The 24,246-nt window shown below is 37.7% G+C and overlaps 1 pseudogene; it reads right to left on the bottom strand.

Annotated features, from left to right (window-relative positions):
* Nucleotides 1-16,582: 16,582 nt before the first annotated feature.
* Nucleotides 16,583-18,092, bottom strand: LOC122101420 (annotated as a pseudogene).
* Nucleotides 18,093-24,246: the final 6,154 nt, after the last annotated feature.

The raw sequence follows: 24,246 nt of genomic DNA, 5'->3' as shown, positions 1-24,246 counted from the left end.
GCAGTAGTGTATTCATGTCTAAAATTTGTTGAAACTTCTCTTTCCATTATCAGTGTGCATCCTTGAGTGGAGCACAGATGTCCATATGAAATTTCTGTAGAACATCAAATTTTTAATGATTTATTTGGTACTAAATTGTAGTACATAAATGGAAGAATACTACTCACTGTTAACACAATCATATTTTTTCTGTGCAAAAGACCTTACCGTACCTTCTGTAATCTAGAAATAACTAACAAAGATATTCACAGAGATTATTATAGATACAACAATTCTAAAAATAACAGTTGTCTAATTAGCTTAAAATTCTTTTCTGCTGTTTGTCTTGTATATGCAAAAAGAAGCTAATTGTAAAATTTGAAGTCAAAGAATTAATAGATATCATTTTTATGTTTCAAAATGAGTTGAAGGTGTGATATGTAATATTAGTGTTTCCATCAATCCTATTAGTTATGTCTAATTTTTTCTTTCTTATTTAAATTTTATTGTCATAGTGACCTAGGTTGGGGTAAAGTTATAGAAGTTATAGTCCAGTCCTCTGTGAAATTGTTACCCACTTCCTCATTTTTCTCTTTCCCATAACCCTTTAACCCCAACGTTGTACAGATCATATCCAACATATTGTCTTGTGAGTATTGCTGTTACACAGGATCCCCTTTGTCATTTGTCATACAATATTATTGTCATACTAGTCATTGCATAAGTTCTATGGTTTAGGTCTAATTTTCACAATTTGTGTCATGGGAAACATGTAAGCCTCCACAGAGTATATTAAAACTTTTGGAAATACATCACATTGATAAAACCGATTGTACTATCAGGAATTACAGACTTTCAAAAACCAGGATGTGATGAAGAAATACAATACAACTTTGCTATCTGTGGAAGTACTTTATTCATGATTTTATGTGACTTCTGAACTCATTTGCTCGTTTCCTAAGCTCTTGCACATCACAGTGTGAAACGATGTGTGTTTTTGGATGAGAAGAGTAACATGATTTCATTCAAGATTTATATCAATATGTGAAAATTTTTGAATTGTTATGATCCAAATTCTTCCACTTAATTTCAAAAGATGTGTCATGCATAACGCTGCCCCTATGTTTAATCAGAGAAACACTTTGTTTCCATTATAAGTGTAAAACATGCAAATTTTTGTAATGTGATAACAGTCACAGTACATAGTGATAATAGGGAAAGATATGGAATGATGTAGAATTAGTTTATTTTCATAAATATATTAATATCTGTTGATGTGAATATTGCAATTGAACAGTGCAACATTAGGAGTTTGTAAAGACTGACTGTTGTTGAAAGCTGTTTTTAACTTACCTGTATCATCAGAACTCTAGTGAAAGGGAATATCAATGTTTGTAAACTCTGTATATATTAGAGAAATTAATAGTTATCTTAATTGCATGATAAGTGAGGAGTGTAGGCAGGAGTCGTGCAAAAATGATTTATTTTAAATATTATTACAAGATACCAAATTGTACGTATGTATGTTTGGGTTAATCACCTTAAAATAAAAGGAATATTGATGTTTCCCTAATTAACGTAACAAAAATTTTGTTTTTGCAAATGAGGAGGCAGAAGTTGCAACAAGATTGCACCATGTCAAACCAAATACTTCAGAAACATGCATAAGAGAGAATTACATGAAAAACATGATGCAAAAATAGAAAGGATTGAGTATATACACATTAACACAATTCATCACAAAGAGCAAATCAATGATTTAAACAATTTTGAAAAGATATAGAAAATATTAATTTGGTCTTTATATTTTCACATGTTCTCTCAACACAAATATCTAGACTACTGTTATTCTTACCCCCTAAAAAAATGATACCAGTTATATATGATACCAGGAAAAACATTTGAATTATCATGGAGTCACATTAAACAGCGTTGCCTGTTTATGATTGGGAAATTTTATATATATATATATATATATATATATATATATGTAAATGTATATATATGTATACATACACGTATATGTATATATATGTATACACATATATGTATATGTATGTATATATGTACGTATATATATATACGTACATATATACATACACACACACACACACACACACACACACACACATGATCCCCAAACAAACTGACTTTGGGAATTTACTCTCTAGGAAATTTGGAGAGAAAATGAAGAGTATTTCAGATTCAGTAAATGTAGTGCTGCCTCAAATTGACCAACTCTTACAATTTTGGAAAAAGTTTCATGAATAAGTATACCTTCATCTGAAATTAAAAGTAACTGGGATTTTGTAACCACTCATATATTGTTGTTCTTATTAGGTCAGATGCACATAATACGTATGACTAAAGAGAAAATATGTAAGAATAATTCCTTTTAACTGCATGAAAGTTTGATCCTATTGGAGCACATCCAGTTAATCATTACCCATTCCCAGGTAAGAAATTAATTGAATGAATAAATAACTCAATTCAAAAAATAGTACAGGGAATGTAAATATCACTGATTTTCCAATATTTAGTTAACACAAGATTACTTGGGGAGTTGTTTTTCATATCATGTTTATACATGAAATATGCCTTTTTCAGAATTGCCAATGATGATTTGGTAACTGATAATAAAATAGTTATTCACAAATAAGGTGATTGTGAATCCTGTCAGTATCAACCCTAATTGATTTTTTCTTCATTACAGTTTCTTGTGTCCTACATTTTTATTTTCCACTATATTTCCCATATGATTGCCAGAAAATGTGTTTGCCTTCTGTACTCCTATTTCTAGAGCTGTTACAAGCACAGTAGGACTGATTATTATAGAAGATGTTTAAATGCTTTCCTGTTTTCCTCAAATCATAGGCCATGCTAAGTCGATATTTAAAACTACGTTGACATGAATAAAATAGAAAGATTATCTCTGGGCACAGTGAATAAAAGTAGGTACTAATTTTTTTGAAATCCCATTTTAGATATGAAGAATTTCCAATATTCTTCAGTATATATTTTAACCTTAAAATTTAGTAATATTTGCTCAGTTAATCCAGTGCTATTAATTGGTGCATATGAATGTTAAGCAGCCAAATTCATAGAAATAGGAAAATGACTTTTACAAATGTTTAATAAAAATTGGTTTCAATGGCATATTTCGTTTAGTGAACTTGGTAGAATATTTTTACATTGTGGATTACAGTTAGAATTATACCTGAAAATTCTCAGCAAAGTAATGAAAATGTATAGTTATAGGAAAGTTTATGTGTCTGGATAATATCATTTTTCCAAAGTATAATTTGATATTTATCTGCCTACTATAAATAACTGCTAGGAATATTTCTAAAGAACTTCCTAGCAAAGATTAATGCTTAAATTTAGGTAGCTGACAGAAAATTGGGATAGAAATTTAGGTTTTGTTGCTATGATTCCATGATAGAATCAATACTACATTTCAGAATGTAGTGGCCTGGTCTTTCAATCAATACTAGAAAATAGAATGTGAGAATGAACTTCTAGAAGACAAAAGCTGATATTCAGAAAAGCTCTCAAAATATGTAATGCTTAGATCCAAGAGTAAAATTGATAATATAAATGTGTACACATGGGTAGATGAATAACTTATGTGGGCATATTAAGGTGTGTGTGAAAGGTAAGTAGACTCAACAAAGACAGTAGGAAGCACTTCAATCAAATACTCATGGTATTTGCACTGGTCACATCCACTGTCTTCTCTAAATGGGGTGTTAATTATTGTTGTACTGACATAATAATTTTCCTTTTCATGATTTCAGGTCCTTCATCAGCAAGCCAGTCTGTGCCAAGTCAAATGCCCGATTATGGCCCAAAGATAGAGGGGAAGCTTCTACTTTTGAGTACTATGATTTTCTTTATAAAATTCACTAGAATTCTGCTATATTTCAACAGAAGGTTGCCGCTGGTTTTCTCTTCCACCTCTAACTCATGTGATCTAGGATCAGAGTGTTTATAGCTAGGTAGAAGTGCTTTAAATCGCTTTTATTTCAAAGATTTGTTTGTTATAGGGAAATAATTATTCCCTTTCCTACAAATATTCCCAGCGACAACCCCTCCTCCCCACCCACTGCAAATAACTGGATTGTAAAATTTCAGCCCCTGAAACAGGGTGGCTAGAGTGCAGAATATTTTTCTCATTAATGAAATTTATGCAGCAAGGTTGATAATGTATATATATATATATATATATATGTATATGTATATATATATGTATATATACATATATGTATATGTATATATACATATATATTTATAAATATATGTATTTATAATATATAAATAAATAAACATAACGTATATTACATATATAAATACATATGTATATATATAAATTTGTGTGTGTATCTTAATAAAGGTATCTTTAACTAGGAAATATTTTATTCTCTGTAACGTATATAAAAATATGTAAAACCTGTGCCTTAGAATATGACATTGAGGTATATGATATCATACCTGTATATGTAAAAGTGTCAGAAATTTAAGGATTGTGAAGGGAAAATGATTTCATGTTCTCACATAATGCTAACCCTCCTGTGGTTTTCTCAACTACTACTGAGTAAGAGCAAGACAGAGGGAAAGACTCAATATAGGTGGTCATTAAATAGTAAATCAATCAAAAAGAGATATAAAGTGGCAGTTAGTTCTTATAAATTTCCATGCCTAGAATGTATGACCCATATTTTCTTAACAACAGCTGATAGAAGAAAACAATACACATATTAAAAATTGTCTGAAATTGTGAAATGCTTAATGATGAATAATAGTCACTAGCCAAAATGACTTTTTTTCCAAATTCTGTTTTTTGCAACTGCCATATTCTGATATACACCGGATACGCTTTTTCTTTTCTTTTCTTTTTCTTTTTTTTTATTGTGAACATACTGTACAGAGAGGTTACAATTACATGGGCAAGATAATGAGTACATTTCTTATCGAGCATTGTAGCCACCTCCTCTGTTTACCCTTCACATTCCTTCCCAGCCTCCCCCTGCCAAATCCTCTCCTTCACCCCCCAAATTTGTAAAGTTCATTTTCGACATGACAACTTGTACTTCTCATTGTTGCAACGGGTCCACCTGTATCATGATTTAATCAACTTGTTTTTCCCTTTCACCTCCACAAATTATACCGACATCAAATACAGAGAAAGTAGGGGTTATACTGTGGGGGAGGGACATACAAAGCAACAAAGAAATAATCTTATAAATGCATTAGAAACAAATGCATGAAAGAAAATAATTAAATACATATCTAAGTGTTCATTTTCCTAACATCACCATTTTGCAAAGGACATTTGACTTGAACTCAGGGCCTTTCAATATCTCTAATATCTTTTTGATCTCCATTTCAATATTTGAAAAGGAATGCACAAAAACAAAGCACAAAGGGTTATTATTTCATGCAATGTATCCTAACAAGATACATGCTTAATGTTAGGTAAGTAAAATATGAAGGGATACCATGCAAATACCAGGTACAATTAAAAGCAATTTGCCATTGCTCAAAACAATAAACTTTTTTTATTCTTATATGTAGATAAAACAAATTCATTGAAAAGTGACAATCACATTGTGAACTGTTATCAGGTAAATATGTTAATCACACCAGAAAAATAATTAATATTTAAGGAATATATGCATAACACTTGCCAGTATGACCATGGAAATATTGGATTTTGCTATGAACATTGAAAAGATTGCCATTAACTTCAGTTATAATTTCTTTGTTAAGATTATTTTCTCAAATATGCATGACTTAGAAAGGTCTATGCCAGAGGTACACTAATATTTGGATTAATTGGTTGGGAGCAAGCCCAGGGTAAGAGGTTGAAAACAATGGTGCAATCATGGTTACAATCTTTATTACCATGGAGGAAATATCAGAAAAATATCCTGGACAACCTATGATTAATGTTTATCATGACTGAATAAAATCAAAAAGTGTAGGCAGACAAAATCTCCACTTTTAAATTCCAATAATCGTAGTAATTTGCTCTGCTTCACTTTGTGGGTGCTGAAACAGATTAGGGAAAAAATTGTGACAACATTACAGTTTGTACACACACACACACACACACACACACACACACACACACACAGATTTGCATCTACAAATGGACAGGTAATAAAAATGTCAGATTACATATACAAATACAAATGTATAATGAAAAATATAGGGCTGATTAAAAGTTTAAGAGACAAATCAGCAAGTAACATTGTCTCCTATATTGCCACAGATTCTCTCATTAATTCTCTGGTTGTCTTGAATTATTCATGTTTTTTTCAATCCAGAAAAAATTATGATTCCCTAAGACATATAACAATAAGGAAACAGGATTCACATTATCATGGAGTCACATTAGGTTTTGTAGCAACTGAGGAAGTTAGGGGAATATTATTGTCACATCAAACATCACTGTCTGAGTTTCAAAGAGAAAATGCAAGATGGTCCAAATAGAGGGTAAATAAAAATGAAATGGGCTTTTTTGGTGGAAATAATTCAGAGATTTTGGAAATACCATGAGTATGGGACATTATTGATGAATATTGCTTTATATTTCTTTCTCTGGTTGCTGGTGGTGGTTGTCATTGAGCTTGAATTCTTGGTTTGGGTACAAGCACAGAGCTCTTCACATCAAGGCTAATGATTTATCAATTGAGCAACAATTCCACTTCCAATTCTGAGGTGATGAATTAGTGATGAGAGCCACGTAGAGGCTCTTGATGGGTTACCATGAACCCTGACCCTCAGATGTCAGCCTCCTACAAGTTTCTAAATGATTTGTATCAGGCTTTTTTGATCTGTTATTCATACTGTGTTCATTTGATATTTTGTTTGTTTGTCCATGACTTTCATGCCTACTGGATGTCTATGATTACCCATGATTTTCCTCAAGGATAATGCTCTATAGTATTGCATTTTGAGGGGATTCATACCCTAAATGAAGCTGAGAAAATTCCTTGACTTTGTATCGAGGGTCTCATGTGTAAAACTTACTTTGTAGTGAGGAAATTTTATGGTTTTGGAGAACAGAAAATTTGTTATTCATTTATCCTGTTTGCTTTCTTTCGATTTTGACAGACAATAGTGTGTCATAGCCAAAGAGCACTTGATTAAACAGCATGCAGCTGCATCCAGATCATCTTGTGTGTCAGTAGGTTCACTGGTACTAACAGTAGGTACTAACCCAAGCACTTCAGAGTACACATGCACAGTACTAGGACCCCTTAATACCAATGCCACATGTGAAGTCCCAGGATGTCCAGAACTTATAGAACCAATGACCCCAGGATAAGAATTCACAGTGCCAGGAGCCCACAGTATAGATGACACTTATGTGTGAGCAGGCCTGCCCAAGCTAAGGACTCAAGGACTCCAGAGCAAAACTCCCAAGTCTGCACATCAAGTTTCAGGACCTGAGATCAAGACCCAGACAATGATTTCAATCCTCAGTCCCTGATTTCAAGGTCTCGGGCCCCAGTTAAACTACCAACCCATGAGTTTATGCCTCAGGCTATGAATTCAATGCCTAGGCTATGAGCTAAGACCCAGGCCCAGAGTTTCAGGTCCAGCTATAAGTTCAAGTCCCAGGCAAACAGTTCAAGATCCAAACAGCAGTTCAAGGCCTAGGTTTTGAGAACAAAGTCCAAGCCCTGAGTTTAAGTCACAGACCCCGAATTCAAGGCCCAGACACCCAGGAAAAATGCTAGGCTGAGAGTTCATGGCTCAGTCTCTTAGTTTAATTTCTAGGTTTTGAGTTCAAGGTCCAAGCCCCAAGTTCAAGGCCCAGGACACAAGTTCAATACCTAGGCCCTGAGTTTAAATCCCAAGTGTTGAGTTCCAGTCTCAGAAGTTGATACTAGGGCCCATGAGTTTAAAGTCCAGCTCATCAGCTTAAGTCCCACTGCCCCCTTTCCCACTGAGTTCAAGATCCAGGGCCCCAGTGCAAGTACCAGTCCATGAATTCAAGGCCCAGGTTGTGTGTTTTAGGCCCAGTTTGGGAGTTCAATGCCCAAGTCCAGAGTGTCAGGACCAGGCTATGAGTTGCAGCACCAGGACCACAGTTCAAGGCCTGAGTGGTGAGTTCAGGGTCCAGGATCTGAATTCAAGTCCCAGGCCCTGCGTTCAAGGCTTAATCTATGAGTTCAAATCCTAAACATTGAGTTAAATACCCCAGCTATGAGTCCAATGTCCAGGGAGTTCAGATCCCATGCCAAGGGTTCAAAGTCTAGGCCAGGAGTTCAAATCCCAGGCCAAGAGTTCAAGTACCAGACCATGGCTAAAAATTCCAGGGTAAGACTTCAAGTTGCAGACCCTGAGTTCAAGGCCAGCCTTTGCGTTGAACGTCCATGACCACTGTTTAAGTCCCATGCCATGAGTTCAGTGCCCAAGTCCTGAGTTTAATGTCCAGGTTGTAAGTTCCATTCCTAAGTTCCAAAGTAAAATCAGGCTGATAATTCAACAGCAGGCCAAAAGTTCAACTCCTAGGTATTCAGTTCAAAGGCCAAACCCTGAAATGAAGTCCTAGGCTGAGAGGTCAAGTTCCAGGCCACAAATTCAAGTGTCAGTCTGATGATTCAAAGTCCAGGCCAACACTTCAATCAGAGACTGCAAATTCAATCCCCGGCCCTGAGTTCAAGGCTCAGGCTGCAATGAAATTCCCAGGCACGGATTTCAAAGCTCAGGTGCAAGCTTAAGGCCCAGCCTGTGAGTTTAAGTCCTAGGCCACATGTTGGAGTCACAGCGCCCCCCTTCCTCCTGTAGTTAAACATTGTGAGACCAAGGCCAAAGCCGTGAATTCAAGGATTACTCTGTGAGTTCAAGACTCAGGCCTAGAGTTTCAGGCCCAGCTTCTGAGTTCAAGTTCCAGGTCCCAATTCAAGGCTGAGGCATGCAGTTCATGGCCCCTTGTACAAATTGAAGGGCAAGGCATTGAATTCAAGACCCACCCCCCAGACATCAAATCCCTGGCTTTTAATTCAAGGCCCACACCATGAATTCATATCACAAGCCCCAAAATGAAGTCTCAGTATCCCCTTCTTTTCAAGGTCAAGGTCCAAGGACCCAGTTCAAGAACCAGGACTAAGATCAAGGCTCAGACTGTGAGTTCAAGGGCCAGGCTGTGAATTCAAGGAGCAGGTTGTGAGTTCAAAGCCCAGAGTTTCAGCCCCTAATTTGAGTTCTATTCCCAGGCTCCAAGCTCATGGGCCAGGCATCCAGTTCAGGACCTGGGTTGTGAATTCAAAGCCCAGGTTGCAAATTGAAGCCCCATATTCAGAGGTCAAGTTCCAAGACAACACTTTAAGTACCACCCCATGAGTTCAATTCCCAGGCTATGAATTCCAGTTCGCCCCTAGCTTAAGCCTACACTATGAGGCTAAGTCCCAGATCCTGAGTTAAAACCCAGGGCAAGTTCATGCCCTTAGCTTTGTTAATATTCCTGGACCCATGTTCATCTTGCACAGTGTGATTTCAAGGCCTGGACATTGAGTACAAGGTCCAGGAACCATTTCAAAACCCAGTTTGTGAGTTCAAAGCCCAGCATACAAATTCCAGTCCCAAGCCTGAGTTCAACTCCTAAGTACAAAGTACAAATTCCAGACAGAATTCATGTATAAGTCTGTGTTAACATGCCTGACGCCATCTTCAAATTGAACACTGTGAGTTCAAGGCCCAACACTGATTACAAAATCCAGGCCCCCAGTTCAAGTCCCAGGTTGTGAGTTCAAGGCCCAGTATGTGAGTACGAGACCCAAGGCTGAGTTCAACTCGCAACTTCAAATTCTAGGTCCCAAGTTCAAGGCCCAGGCCCCAAATTAAGTTCCAAGGATGTGACTTTAAGTCCCAGGCCCTGTATTCAAGTCCCAGGCTGATAGAGGCCCATTCCCAAAGTTCAATGCTCATGCTGCAAATTAATTCCCAGATGTTGAGATCAAGGCTCAGGCCCTAAGTCAAGGACCAGATCAAAAGTTCAACCTTCTGGTTCTGGTCCTGAGTTAAAAGCTAAGGCTGGGAATTCAAGTCTCAGGCACTGAGTTCAAGGCTCAGGCACTGAGTTCAAGTCCATTGCTAAAATTTCATGTCTTAGTCCTAAATTAAAAGCCAGGCAGAAAGTTGAAGGCCTAGACCCTGAGTTCAACTCTCAGGCTGGGACTTCATTGCCCAGACCTGAATTGAAGGCCTAGGCCCTGAATTCAAGACCTAGGACATGACTTCATAGTTTAGGGCAAAAGTTTAAGTCCCAGTCCCTGTGTTGAAAGTTCCAGCTACAATCCAAGTCCCAAGCACAAGTTCAAGGTTGTGAGTTTAAGTCTCAGGTCCCCTCTTACTCCTGTAATTCAAGGCCCATGGCCCCAGTTCAAATACTACATTTTGAGATGAAGGCACAGGCTATGAATTCAAGGTTCAGTGTGTGAATTCAATGCCCAAGGCTATTATTTCATGCCCACAATATATGTTCAAGACCCATGCCCCAGTTCAAGCCCAGGATCCAGTTCCAAGACCAGTTTTGAGTGCTAAGCCAAGGTCTTGCATTTAGGCCCAGGCCAAGAGTTCAAGTCCCAAGTTATGAGTAAAACTACTCGTCCCAAATTAGAATTGTAGGCTCACAGTTCAAGGACAAGGCCTCAATTTGAATACCCACTCCATGAGTTCAAGGTCCAGGGGCCCAGTTCAAATGCTAGGCCATGTGTTCAAATATCAAGCTGTGAGGCCAATGTCCCAGCCAAGAGTTTCTGGCCAAAATATGAGTTCCAGTTTCAGGACCTCAGTTCATGTCCTAGGAACTGAGTTCAAGATCCAGGGCCCCAGTTCAACTCCTAGATCCTGAGTTTAAGGCCCAGGACAAGTTTCAGGCCCTGCTGTTATTTCTATTTCTGGGAGGTTAATTCAAGACCAAGGCCCTATTTTCAATACCTATCCTGAGTTCAAGGGCCAGGCCATTGGGTCAAGGCCCAGACAAAAAGCCTAGTCCCAGGTCTTGAATACAGGTCCCAAGCCATGAGTTCATGTCCCAGGACAAGGACCGGTCCTCAAGTTAAATGCCCAAGCCTCATTTTCAAGGCCCATTTTTAATTTCTTCTTCCTACACAACATTATACATTTGATGGTCCATATACTTGCCAGAACCAGCTGGCAACGAAAGGGAATCCTGAATTAGGGGGTGAGGATGGAAAAATAAAGACATAAGACAAAGGATGGGGATGGGAGGTCTGCAGATCAAGACTACAGCACCGTTTATTTTTAACTCTCATTGTTATATACTATTAGAAGTCAAGAGGTAACCTAAGGTCACCATAGTGCAGAAAAGCAAGAAAAATTTTAATAAAAACAAGGTGCAGATTGAAACAAGACAAGGTCAACTGATAGAAAGTAAAACAAACTCTACAGGCATAGCAAAGCAAACCCGGGCACCTGGTGTTTTTCAAGAAAGCCAGTTCCTTGTACTTGCCTTCAAGTGAGCACAAGGGTCAAGATGACCTTGGAGCTTTACTGTCAGCTCCCAACATCTCCCCTGTCTGTGTTTGAAGAAGCGAACCCGCCTATCTTAGGTTGGGTGGATGACCTTGTCTGTCTTACCCATCTTTGGGAACTTTTTAAGAGCAAAGCTGAAGGCCCTGTCTTAGGCTGGTCAGACTGGCACCCCCTCTTACCCGTCCCTGGCTGCAGTTCCTCTCGGGGGAATTCATTTATTTGGAGCTTGATCTTATGTAGCTGGCTGGCTAAACTCATAAGAGAGTTTTGCAGGACACGTATAATATAAGGAACGCAAAGAAAAAACATCAATAAAAGTGCACCAGGGCCAAGCAATGTCATTAACAATCCTTTAACATTAGGCAAGGAAGGGATATAGCGTTGAAATTGTTCAAACAGCTCGTTAGCAATTTTGGCCACTTTAGAGTCCAGCGGCAGGGCTTGTTTTAATCCGGCTGTTTGTCTGTGAAGCTGAAAAAGATCTAAAGACAAGTTATTATGGTGCCAGATACCATTGAGACATGCTACAACCTTTTTCCATGAGTGATTTGATTTACTATATATATGAGGAGTCACACAAATAAAATCAAACCTGGCATGACAGCGCACTCACTGTAAAGTTTGTAGAGCACGAATTTGTTTTTTTAAACACAGTACTGACTCATGTAATGTTTTTAGTTTTTGTTTTATCTTATTATCAATCCTACCTTGAAAGTGTAGAGCCTGTGTAGTATTATGAGTAAGGTGATTAAGGTAATGGGCAGTTTGTACATTTTGAGTTAGTGCCACAGCAGCTGCTGCTGAGGAGGCAGCTAACGAAATAAAGGCTAGAACACCAGCTATAAGTAGCCCAACAAATCTACGAGGCTGCATAAGTTTTTGTAATTGTTTTAACACCTGAATTCCAGAATCTTTGTACCAAGTTTTAGAAATATTTATAGGAAGCAAAACAAAAGGTGGTTGTCTAACAATAAGTATGGATTTAGTTATGTTGCTATACAAGCAATTAGTAAAAGAACAATTAGGACAGGTAACATTAAAATAATTAGCTCCTACAGAAATATTAAATGGTCCATACATAATAACATGGGGTGGTGATACACAACTTATAATATTTTTTTAAAAGGGATGAATTGGGCCAAGTTATATTATTAAGTGTAGCCACCAACATCCAAACATGATGTTGAGGATGCCCATTTATCCACTACAATCCAGGATTGAACTTATTAGTAAGATTAGCTCCAGACCAATCCAATAATTGAGAATTAGTTTAGAAATATTGGTAACAAATGGCTGCACATGTCTGTACCTTATTGGATGAGGCTCTCCTGTAGATTTTACTATCTGTGAAGAATTAATGCAATGGGGTATCCTATAGGATGGAGTAGAATTTGTATAAACTAATTGTCCAGTTGGCAAGGATGTCATTTGTATATTGTACATTTGATTTTTGTCTGGGATCCAAATTTTATGAGTCATGGATTGCATAAAAGTACAGCCCAGAATGGAGTTTTAAAATTGGTGGTAAAGATTGTAGGAGTTTTAAAATCTGAAGCTGAGAAATCTCCCATTTTTATATATTGGATGAAAGGATCGGGGGCTGTACTGTATGCTGATCTATTAACATGTATGGGTACTTTAACTCCCTCTCAGGTCACTGGGTGTACAACTGGGGGATCCAGCATGTAAGCCCAATGTGTTAGCGTTTGTGTCATCTGAATGAGCCTCCACAATCCTAAAGCAGCATTCAGGAAACCAGCGGGCGTCATTTTCTTCCTGCGAGAAAACACAAACATGTCTTCAACCCCATGTTAAAACCAGATCAGGCCCATGCCAAACACTTGTTAAAAGCTCCTTCCACTTAACTTGAGCAAAAGCTCTTTGCTCTCTTTTTTCCCAAAACTGCTGTGCTGCGGAAAGGCCATTACAATCTAAGTTTAAAAAATTTAGTACAAACAAAGCATGAGAAAGAATATTAACAGGAGAGATGGGGTATAATTCCCCACCTTTTAATTTAAAAAATTTGATGTTTGAGTAAACCATTAGCTCGTTTAACAATTTTTTGACCTTGAGGACTATAGGGAATACCTGTAGTGTGAATAATCTGATAAGATTTACAAAAATTTTGAAAAGCTTGTCTAACATATCCTGGACCATTGTCAGTTTTAATATATTTAGGAAGTCCCATAGTGGCGAAACAACGCAGAGAATGGGAAATACAAAGTTTGTTAGTCTCCCTAGCAAGTGGAGTAGCCATAATAAAATTTGAATAAGTATCTATAGTAACATGAACAAAGCGAAGCCGTCCAAAGAATGGAATATGAGTAATGTCCATTTGCCAGATCTGATTAGCAACTAAACCTCGAGGATTAATTTTAATGGAGGGCGCTGGTAAGAAAGTAGTACAACTTGGACAGGTCTTTATAATTTGACGAGCTGCCTCACCAGTGATTTGGAATTGTCGGCATAAAGCACGACAGTTTTGATGATGGATGGCATGTGATTGTTTTGCCAAATCAATTTGAGTATGAAAAACTTGAGTAGCCTTCTCCGTAATAGCATTGTCCTCACTTAATGGACTAAGAAGTTTAGTATGGGCACGTATAGATCCAAAATAGCATGAACAAGTGTGAGAGTGAAGAAAAAGCTCTATTTGGCGAAAAAGAGTTTGAATAGTGGAATTTGTCGTTTTAAGAAAGGGGACAGTTTTAATAACCTAAAGGGCTCGAATAACATAATGACTATCTGAATATAAATTAAAAGCACTAGTAGGCAGAAGCATAAAGGGCCTGTAAAACTGTTTGAAGCTCAACTTTTTGGGCTGAAGAAAGACCAGTATCCCAGGATGTAGTATTTTTATCAATAGTAACAGCGGCCATTCCATTAGAAGATTTATCTGTAAACACTAAGGCAGCCATAGAAAGAGGTGATAAAGATACCATTCGAGGAAATATAAAAGTGTAAGAAGAGGCAAATTGAAGCAACTTGTTAGAGGGATAATAATACTTTTATACTTAATACTTATTATTTTTGAGGGAGTAGCAGATAAAGAAAGCCATAAAAGGGGTCCCTTCTGCCATGGGACCGTTGTGGGAGAATGAGGTGTAGTTAAAATATAAGCTTCCCAAGGAGCTGAATAATGAATATAATTTACATGTTGGGAAGAGATAGCAGAATTTATTATTTTTAAAGCTTTAGCCACTTTAATTGTTAATTTTTTGAGGGATATAGGGCTAGGGTCTCCTTTTAACAAATCAAATAAAGATTTTAATTTAGCTGTAGATAATTTAAGATAAGGGCAAAGCCAAATAATATCTCCCAGAAATTTCTGAAAATCATGTAAAGTATGCAAATGAGAAGTTTTAATCTGTAATTTTTTGATTAGTAAAATAATAAGGACCCAAAATATAACCAAGATAAGTGAACGGAGGATGTTTTTGTACTTTATCATTGGCTACAATTAATCCAAAAGAGGTAAGGTCTAGTTTTAATTGTCCAAAAGCTTGTCATAGTACTGTAGGGATTAAATGAGCTAACAATATATCATCCATATGAATGATATAAACAGAAGGAAATTTTTGGTGAGTAAAAAAAAGAGCCCACGCTACAAAACTGACACAAGGTGGAGCTATTTGCCATGCCTTGAGACAATACTAGCCAATGGTACCGTTTTATGTTTTTTATTTTTAAATTAGTGGAAGGGACACTAAATGTAAAACGTTTGTAATCTTGAGGGGCAAGGCATATGGTATAAAAACAGTCTTTATATCAATTATTATTTTGTATGTATTTTGAGGAATGGCCATTGGGGAGGGCAAACCTGGTTGTAACGGCACCATAAGTTTTATAGTAGCATTTACTTGCTGGAGATCTTGAAGAAGTCTCCATTTTTCAGATTTTTTTTATAATAAAAATAGGTGAATTTTATGGGGAAGTAGAGGGAGCTGTATGGCCCAATTCCAGCTGTTCCTGTACCAGCTGTTGGGCAACAATTTTTTTTTATTTGATAGGGGCCACTAATCCACCCACACCTGAGTTTTTGATAACCATGTAATAGAATCCGCGTGAGAGGCAGGATGAGCAGAAGCGCCGGCGAAAAATATCCTAAACCTTGTCTATTTGGTCGGAGCTGTGGCTGAATGGGCTCTCGAATGTCTTGTTGACCAATCCCCAGTCTCCCTGAAGGTAGCAGTCCTTGATCTAAGAGTTGTCAAGTGACTACATCATTTGGGCTAAACAAATAAACTCCCATTTTTTTCATATCTCTCCCCCACAAATTAATGGGCAAATGATCCAGCACATAAGGTTGAAAAGTTTCAGAATGGCCCTCATCATCTTTTTAATTGAGAAAAGCACTGCTTTGTTGTGGATCTGTAACATGGACAATTTCTTGTAACGATGTGAGAGAGGAAGTAAGGGGCCAGTGAGAAGGCCAATATGTTTTAGCTATTACAGATACATCTGCTCCAGTATTTAACATGCCTTGAAAAGGCTTTTCTTGAATATAAGTTCTAAGTTTAGGCCTTCCTAGTTTTATATTTTGAATCCAGAATACATCTGAGGCCCCAAAACTTTTTGTGCCTCTAGGGACAGAAGTAACAGAATTTTCAACAGAGATTAAAGGAACTAGGACCAGCTGAGCAATTTTTTTGCCCAGAAGAAATAGATATAACTCCAGTAGGTGCTGAGGCCACAATTTTTATTTTTCCAGTACAGTCTTTATCTATCACTCCTGGGGTAATATGTAGTCCTCTCAATGTCGAGCTACTGCGGCCTAATAATAGGCCAACAGATCCTTTTGGGAGGGGGGCAACCATGCCCGTAGGCAGAGCTTGAACTCCCATTTTAGGAGTCAATACTGTGTAGGTGGAGGAACAGAGGTCCAATCCTGCACTTCCTGGGGTTGCTCTGAGGAGACTGGAAACCGTTTGTTGTTGGTGGTGGTGATTTCCAGAGGGTAGGCTTGAAGCCATGAAAAGGATGGGGCTGCCCCGTTTTCTTGTTGAGGGGCTTGCCAGATTTCCGGAATCAGATGGCCAGCACTATCAAAAGTAGATTTACAATCTCCGGCCCAATGCCTTCCCTTATTACATCAGGGGCATCTCCTTAGTTTGATTCCCTTTTTCTGATTAGGACATTGAGTTATTAGATGGCCCATTTGGCTGCAAGAAAACCAGCTGCCAGGAGGTCCAGCAACTCGGGAACGTCTTCCTCCGTTTTTGCCTCCCCGAGGAGTGCAGAGGAATTTAGTTATGGTTTGTCCCTGAAGTGTAGCAGCCAGTGTGAGGCCCTGTATATAGGATGGGCCAATGTCGGCACAGAGCCAAATATAATCAATTATTCCTCCTTTTTTTTAAATGGTCTAATGGCTGCTTGGAAGCTACATTAGCATTTTCATATGCCAATTGTTATACAAGAACCATACCGGCATCACCATCTTGGATGAGATGGCCTGTTGCCTCTAGTAACCGAGAGACAAAGTCTTGATAAGGTTCATCTGGTCCCTGTCTAATTTTAGAAAGATCCTCAGTCTTATTAGAGTTAGGAAGCTTCTTCCAGGCAAGCTTAGCAGCGGCATTAATCTGAGCATATGGGCCCACAGGGTAATTTAACTGGGTATGGATGTCATTATAAGCACCTTCCCTGCAAGCTCTGCAAAAGTAGTAGTTATATTATTAGCCCTATTAACCTCTGCTGTGGCCTGACACTGTTCCACAAATTTAGACTTCCACAACAAGTAATCTCCTCCACTAAGACAAGCTCTAGCTAATTGTTTTCAATCATTAGGGCATAAGGCATCAGTGGATGATGTTTCAAAAATTACCTACGTAAATGGAGCTGTAGGTCCATATTGAGCGCAAGCATTTTTCAAGTTTCTTATTTGTTTAAGTTGAATAGGTTGGTGAGTTTTTGTTGGTTTTGGTCCTCCATTACAGGAAATAAATGAAAACCAGAAATATGCTCCCCTCTTTGAGCAGCCTATACTAATGAGAGCTGCAAGGCACTATGCCTGAGAGGGCAAATAGCCCCTGTCCCAAGAGAGAATTCATCATTAGGAGGACTAGATAACTTCAAAGGCCTGGGCCGACTAGGCTGCACAGACCGAGTAGACTACACCTGGGGAATAACAGGCAGAGGGGGTGGCGGAAAGAAATCTGAGTCCCCTAGAGTGTTAATGAGGGCAGACAAACATTCACCCTTAAAGGGGGGTCATTGCTTTGTTTTAATCTGTGACAATTTTTTTATAACTGAGTTCAACATTTCCTCAACATGTACTATTTTATCCTCAATAGGCTCATCATATATTTTTTCCTCAGTATCTGAGTCATCTGACTTTTCCTCAGCATCCGAGCCATCTGACTTTCCTCATTTTTTGACCCAATAGATTCAACTTTTATCAATTTATTTGATTTCTCTTGGGCAGCAGTATGCACTCCCGTAGCAGGGCGAGAATCGTTACCCTGTTCAACTTCCCCAATCAACTGATTAAATTTTATTTGTTCATGTCTTGGGTCCAAACAGTCGCAAACTAAATTCCAAAGAGTAAAGGCATCCACTGGGGTTTTTTCAGGGCCACTTGTATCATAATGTTCCTGAATCATTTTTCCTATTTTTTGTCAAGTTACTAAACTAATGGTTCCTTCCTCTGGAAACCAGGGGCATACTTCCTCGATAAAGTGAAAGAAACTCTCTGATTGACTCTGTCCAACTTTCACTCCTCAAGCTTGAAACATGCTCTTAAGAGCCTGCACATATAACGTGCAACTGTTACCTTGCTCCATAATTTCTTACTCCCGACTATACTATCACCCGCTCTTTTATCGGACTCGTCCTCTTACCTTAGCGGGGTCCTCTGCCTTGATCCCAGGTTTTCAGGGCCCTGTTCGGTGCTACTTGCCAGAACCAGCAGGCAATGAAAGGGAATCCTGAATTAGGGGGCGAGGACGGAAAAATAAAGACATAAGACAAAGGATGGAGTAGGGAGGTCTGCAGCTCAATACTGCAGCACCGTTTATTTTTAACTCTCATTATATACTATTAGAAGTCAAGAGGTAACCTAAGGTCCGTATAGTGCAGAAAAGCAAGGAAAATTTTAATATAAACAAGATGCAGATTAAAACAAGACAAGGTCAACTGATAAAAAGTAAAACAAACTCTACAGACATAGCAAAACAAACCTGGGCACCTCTTGTTTTTCATCAAAGCCAGTTCCTTGTACGTGCCTTCAAGTAAACACAAGGGTCAAGATGACCTTAGAGCTTTACTGTCTGCTCCCAACATATACTGACAATTAATCAATCGTTAATATTATTATTTTCTTTACTTCTTAATTTCTCTGTTTTCCTACTGAGAGCTATGAAAGAATTGAAAATGCTACCTTTGGTAAACAAACAGGCTGACTCATTTGCGCATTAGGAAAATTCTCGTGGTCAAAATGGGGCCTACTGAGCAACAATAATAACACATCACAAAAATAAATCTTACTGGTGCAAATTTATGAAAGTAAATTGATTAAGGTTAAGTTTGAATGCTTTTATACATAAAACTTTCAAATTTGCTCTGTGTTTCCATTCTGACATGGAATTCATCATATTGTTGTAAGGATAGACTTTGTCTTAGAATGACGGTGTCTATTTATTTTGATAAACAGCAATGCCAATTATCAATATGTGTATTAGAAAGTGGTTTCAAAACAAGATATTTTCAGAATATATTCAACTTATGTCAAAAACTTTCCTCTGCCTTACTTGATGTACTTAAATTTTCTATATATCTTTTTAATTCACATCTTAAATTCATATTTACGTGAAGTACAAGTAAAATGGGCTAAGATTTCTGAATGCAACTATTTCCAAATATAAAATAAAAAGATCCAAAGAGAAACAAATTCACAAAATATTTGTCTCATATATATGTATATATTTATATACATATACACATACATATACATCTATATTTATACACAAATTTTAGTTAGTACATAACACAAAACAAGAACATTGTGATAGAAAGTATTTGGTAATTTCCTGGAATATAACTTTTATATTTAGTTTATACAATTTTCACTTAAATCCTCAGTTGACAGGCTTATCCAGAACACATGAAATTAAATTAGATCTTAATAAAAATAATTATTATTCAATGATCTAAAAGAAGAATTAACTCATATAATGACTTATAGAAGGTGATCCATTGTGTATGTCACTCTTCTAGTATTAGGTAGATTCCCTAGCCATAGTTTTCATAAATATCAGTAATTTTATTTAAAAATCTCCTACCAAATGTTTTTGGGTTAATATTCAGAAAACTTTGAGAGTATAAAGGCTTAAGTATATTGGTAATATGTATTCCTCAGTGTCAAGTTCCTTCATGAAATAGGTAGTGTATATGAACAAAGTACTGGAAATATAAGAAGTTCTTATGAAAATAATAAGGAAAGGAAAATGTGGGTTTTCAAATATCCGTGTTTGCTTTTTTGTGGACCTGAAGGACTGAAGAATTTAAATATTGTTATGGGTAGAACAAAAAAAAATAACTGGTTTGAGACAATTCTAAAAAACCATGAAGGGAGAAAAATATTACAAGGCATGAATTGACTTTAAATGGAGAATCGGGCAACATTCCTAAGCAAATACAAAAAAGTGGACACATAGATACTGATAAAAAAAAAAAGATGGAATGGGAGTGCTTGAAATCTAATGAAACAGTCAGTTCCAGGAAGATGGCAGAGGAGAAGCTGGAGTCTAAGCAAGCTCTCCAATAGAAAGCAGTTTTAGAGTTCCAGTGAACAGTCCTAAGCCAGAGAATCACACCAAGTGTGCCATCACAGGCCAGAGAAGCCAGAGAGAGGAAACCCAGGCAAAGAGACACATCTGACCGCTTGCCAGCAGCTGCCATGGCGGCGGCAGCTGTGGCAGTGGAGGCAAGCTCAGGAGCCATACATGAGCCACAGAGAGTCCGGGAGGAAGGAGTCAGATGCAGCGGGCGAACAGATTCTACTCAACATCAGCAAGAACCGACAAGGAGCGCACATCTTCATCCTGCAGTTTGCAGACCAGAGACGAACCAGGAACCAAGACTCAGCGTGAGTAGAAGCCTGATGTCCTCACTCCTTCTCAGGGAGCAGAGGGGGGAAGATCACCCCTCCCCCACCCAGCACTGGAGATCTCTATCTTGGATAGCGACAAAGTTCGGAGGAGCTGCTAGCTAGAACTCAGGCCTTGGAATAAAATGAGTCATTTAGCAGGTCACAAGAACTTAATGATGGCATGACCTGCCAGACTCAGCTCCACCCAGGGAAAAGTCACACAGCTTGGGTGCCAGCCCTAGGAGTGGCTTTCTTCATAGGGTAATCAGAGCCAGAGGCTGCCCCTCCCTATAGCAGCCTCGAAAATCAATTGAAAATCAGTAAACAGAAACCCTGAGGATGGCTCAACCTGGGCTCTGTGAGTTTTTCACAAACTAGCCCCAGGGAAAAGCTACTGTTTGTTGAAAGGCCTCAACTATACCCAGAACCTAGCCTCATGACTGTATCCCCCTCTTTTGTGATACTCAAAGCAGATCTGCCTCCCAATGACCTAGTCTGGGAGGAGTATTGCTAAATCCTGGGTAAAGCAGAGCATTTTTCTGCCTGTTTGAACAAACCGACTTAAGAAACCAACCAAGCCACAGGACCACAAGCAGAACAGAGACTCCAACAAGAGGCTGGTTACAGACACAAGGGAGATACAGGATTTTTCCCACCCCCCCAAAAAAAAAATCAAAGAACTTTTTTTATCTTCTTCTTCTTTTTCTTCTTCTTCTTCTTTATTTTAGTGCCTTATATAAAAAAATTTTTTTTCTTTATTTTGGTGCCTTATATAAAAAAAATTTTTTTCTTTTCTAAAACATTTTTTAATCTTTAATTTTTGCCTTTTTTGAAAAAAAATTGTTTTCCAGAAACTTTTTTTTCCTCTTATAATTTTTATATTAGGGATACAAGAGTGTGCATTTTTCCTTCTTTTTTTGTTTTCCTTCTCTTTTTTAATTGTCTTTTTGTTTTTTGTTTAGCTCTACTGAACTTGTAATCTTTTTTTCTTCCTTTCTTATCCTTTTCACCATCTCCTCTCTTTCGTTCTTCTTTATGTGACTTAATTCTTGTTCTGCACATCCTCAGATAAACCCATAGTTGACTATTAGACCCTATCCCCCATTGTGTACACACTTAATCCACGAATTTATTACTCAATTCAAAACCTCCGAGACTTGAATTCCTTAATAGCAGTACTACCTCTTTATACCTATATAATATTTTAAGCATTTTTATTTTTAAGATTTTCACATCTCCTTTATATCCCTCCCCTTCTCTCAATATATTCACGTTCTTCTCTTAATAGATTGTTATCGATTCTACATAATATTATTAATTTTTACTTTTCTATTTTTTCTGGTCTCTTTTCTTTCCCTTTCCCTTTCTTTTTTTTCTCTCTCTCTCTCTCTACTTTCATCCTACCCAACGGATTTCCTGCTTTGAGATTAGGACTTAATTAACACTCCCTGTGCCCCCCACATCAATCTATTCCTATTTTTTACCCACATCTCTCCCTAACTCTAATAATTTCTGGTCTTCCACATACTTCTTTGTGGTTCGTAGCCCATTGACATATAGTTGTTTGATGTTGAATAGCTGTATCTGTTCAACTAGATTGTATCTGTAGTCTATTGACGGTGCAAATTCAGACTTTGGTTGATGCTTGCCTTAATAGTGTTCTAGCACAAAACTGGTGCTAAGTTCATCTCAAATGGGCAGAGTAAGCCGGAAAAAACCACAAGAAAAATGGCAAATCCAGGTATCTCAATTCGAATCTTGATAATCAGGGGACAGAACAGATAATGAATAATCCAGAGAAGAGTTCCCAAGTAGCTCTACAAATACTGCTGGCAAACAAGATAAATGAAAAGATTGAAAGCATATAAAGGACTCTATATGAGCGTGATAGGGAGAGAAAGCCAGCAATCCAAAAGTTTATACAGGAATATCATAAGCATGAGGAAGCTACTCAAAAACTGATACAGGACTTGTGTGAGCAGCTTGAGAATACTCAAAGAGAAAGGCAGGAATGGTATGAGCAGGCTGAGAACACTCAAAGAGAACTACAGGAATCCCACGAACGAAAGGAAGATAATCAAAGAGTAATACAGGCATTGAGAGAGCAGGAAGAGAATACACAAAGATCACAAAAGGCATTCAAGGAATACATTAACAAAGAGCTGAAGGAAGTCAGGGAGACCACAAAGGGAATGTTGAATGGAACCCAACAGAAGGAATGGGAGTCCAAGGAAACCATAACCAATCAGCTAAGTGATTTGAGAATAAACACTGAACACCAAATTAAGGAAGTAAAGAAGTTCATACAAGATCTAAAACAAAGCTTCAACAAAGAAGTTGAGGCCATCAAAGCTGACCAATTATAAGCAAAAGAGATAAAAAACAAAGTAGAAAGTTTTGACAGCAGGTTAGATCATGCAGAAGGTCGAATCTCAGGGATTGAAGACAGCCTAGATATTATAGAGAAAGAACATACAACCATCTAAGACAATTCCAAGAAATATGATAGATCTATCCAACACTTGGAAGACACCATCAGAAGGCCTAATCTAAGGATAATGGGTGTAGAGGAGCACCTAGAAACAGAGTTAATGGTCTAGGTAATTTGTTTAACAGGATCCTAGCAGAGAACTTCCCAAACATGCAAAAAGATAGACCTATTCAGATACAAGCAGTTTTTAGATGTACAAATAGACCAGACCAGAATAGGACATCCCAACATCACATTATAATCCACACAGGATCAACTCAGACCAAGCAAAAGATCTGTAAAGCTGTCAAGGAGAAAAGATTAATTACCTATAAAGGGAAACCAATTAGAATCACCTCAGATTTCTCAGCAGAGACAATCAAAGCAAGAAGAGCCTGGAATGAAGTATGCCATTCCCTAAAAACAAACAACTATCAACCAAGAATACTGTACCCAGCTAAACTCTCCTTCATAACTAAAGGCCAAATAAAAACCTTCCATAGCAAACAAAAATTCAAACAATACATCTCCACCAAACCAGCCCTACAAAAGATTCTTAAAGATGTCCTACACATAGAAAACCAACAAGACCATAATAAAGGCAAAGAAACCGCACCCAAACTGAGAATCCAAGAACCATAGGAAGAACCAGTTTGTGCAGCCCCCAAGAAGGTGGATAACATGGCAGGAATTCCCAAATACTTCTCAGTCCTATCTCTTAAAGTTAACGGACTGAACTCTCCAATTAAGCAACATAGACTGTCTAGTCTATGACCCTTCTATCTGCTGCCTTCAGGAGTCACATCTTGCCTGTAAAAACAAACGCATTTTCAATGGTAAAGGCTGGAACAAAATCTACCAAGCAAACGGCCCCCATAAACGGGCAAGAGTTGCAATCCTAATATCACAAAAAATAGACTTCAAATTAAAATTCGTGAGAAGAAATAAAGAAGGTCGCTACATACTAATTGAGGGATATCTCCTTAAGGAGGATATTACAATTCGAAATATCTACTCCCCAAATAATGGAGCACACAAATTTATCCAAGAAACACTACTTTCCCTCAAATCCCATATAGATCCAAAGACATTAACTGTTGGGGATTTTAACACACCACTCTCCCCACTAGATAGATCAACTCAGCAAAAACTCAACAGAGAAACCACAGATCTAAACAGCTGCACAGATCAACTAGAT

This window comes from Dipodomys spectabilis, unplaced genomic scaffold (assembly GCF_019054845.1).
Source record: "Dipodomys spectabilis isolate Male_0828 unplaced genomic scaffold, ASM1905484v1 ptg000659l, whole genome shotgun sequence".
Taxonomy (NCBI): domain Eukaryota; kingdom Metazoa; phylum Chordata; class Mammalia; order Rodentia; family Heteromyidae; genus Dipodomys; species Dipodomys spectabilis.
Note: the sequence above shows the minus strand (reverse complement) of the source record. Positions and strands in the feature narration are given on the sequence as shown.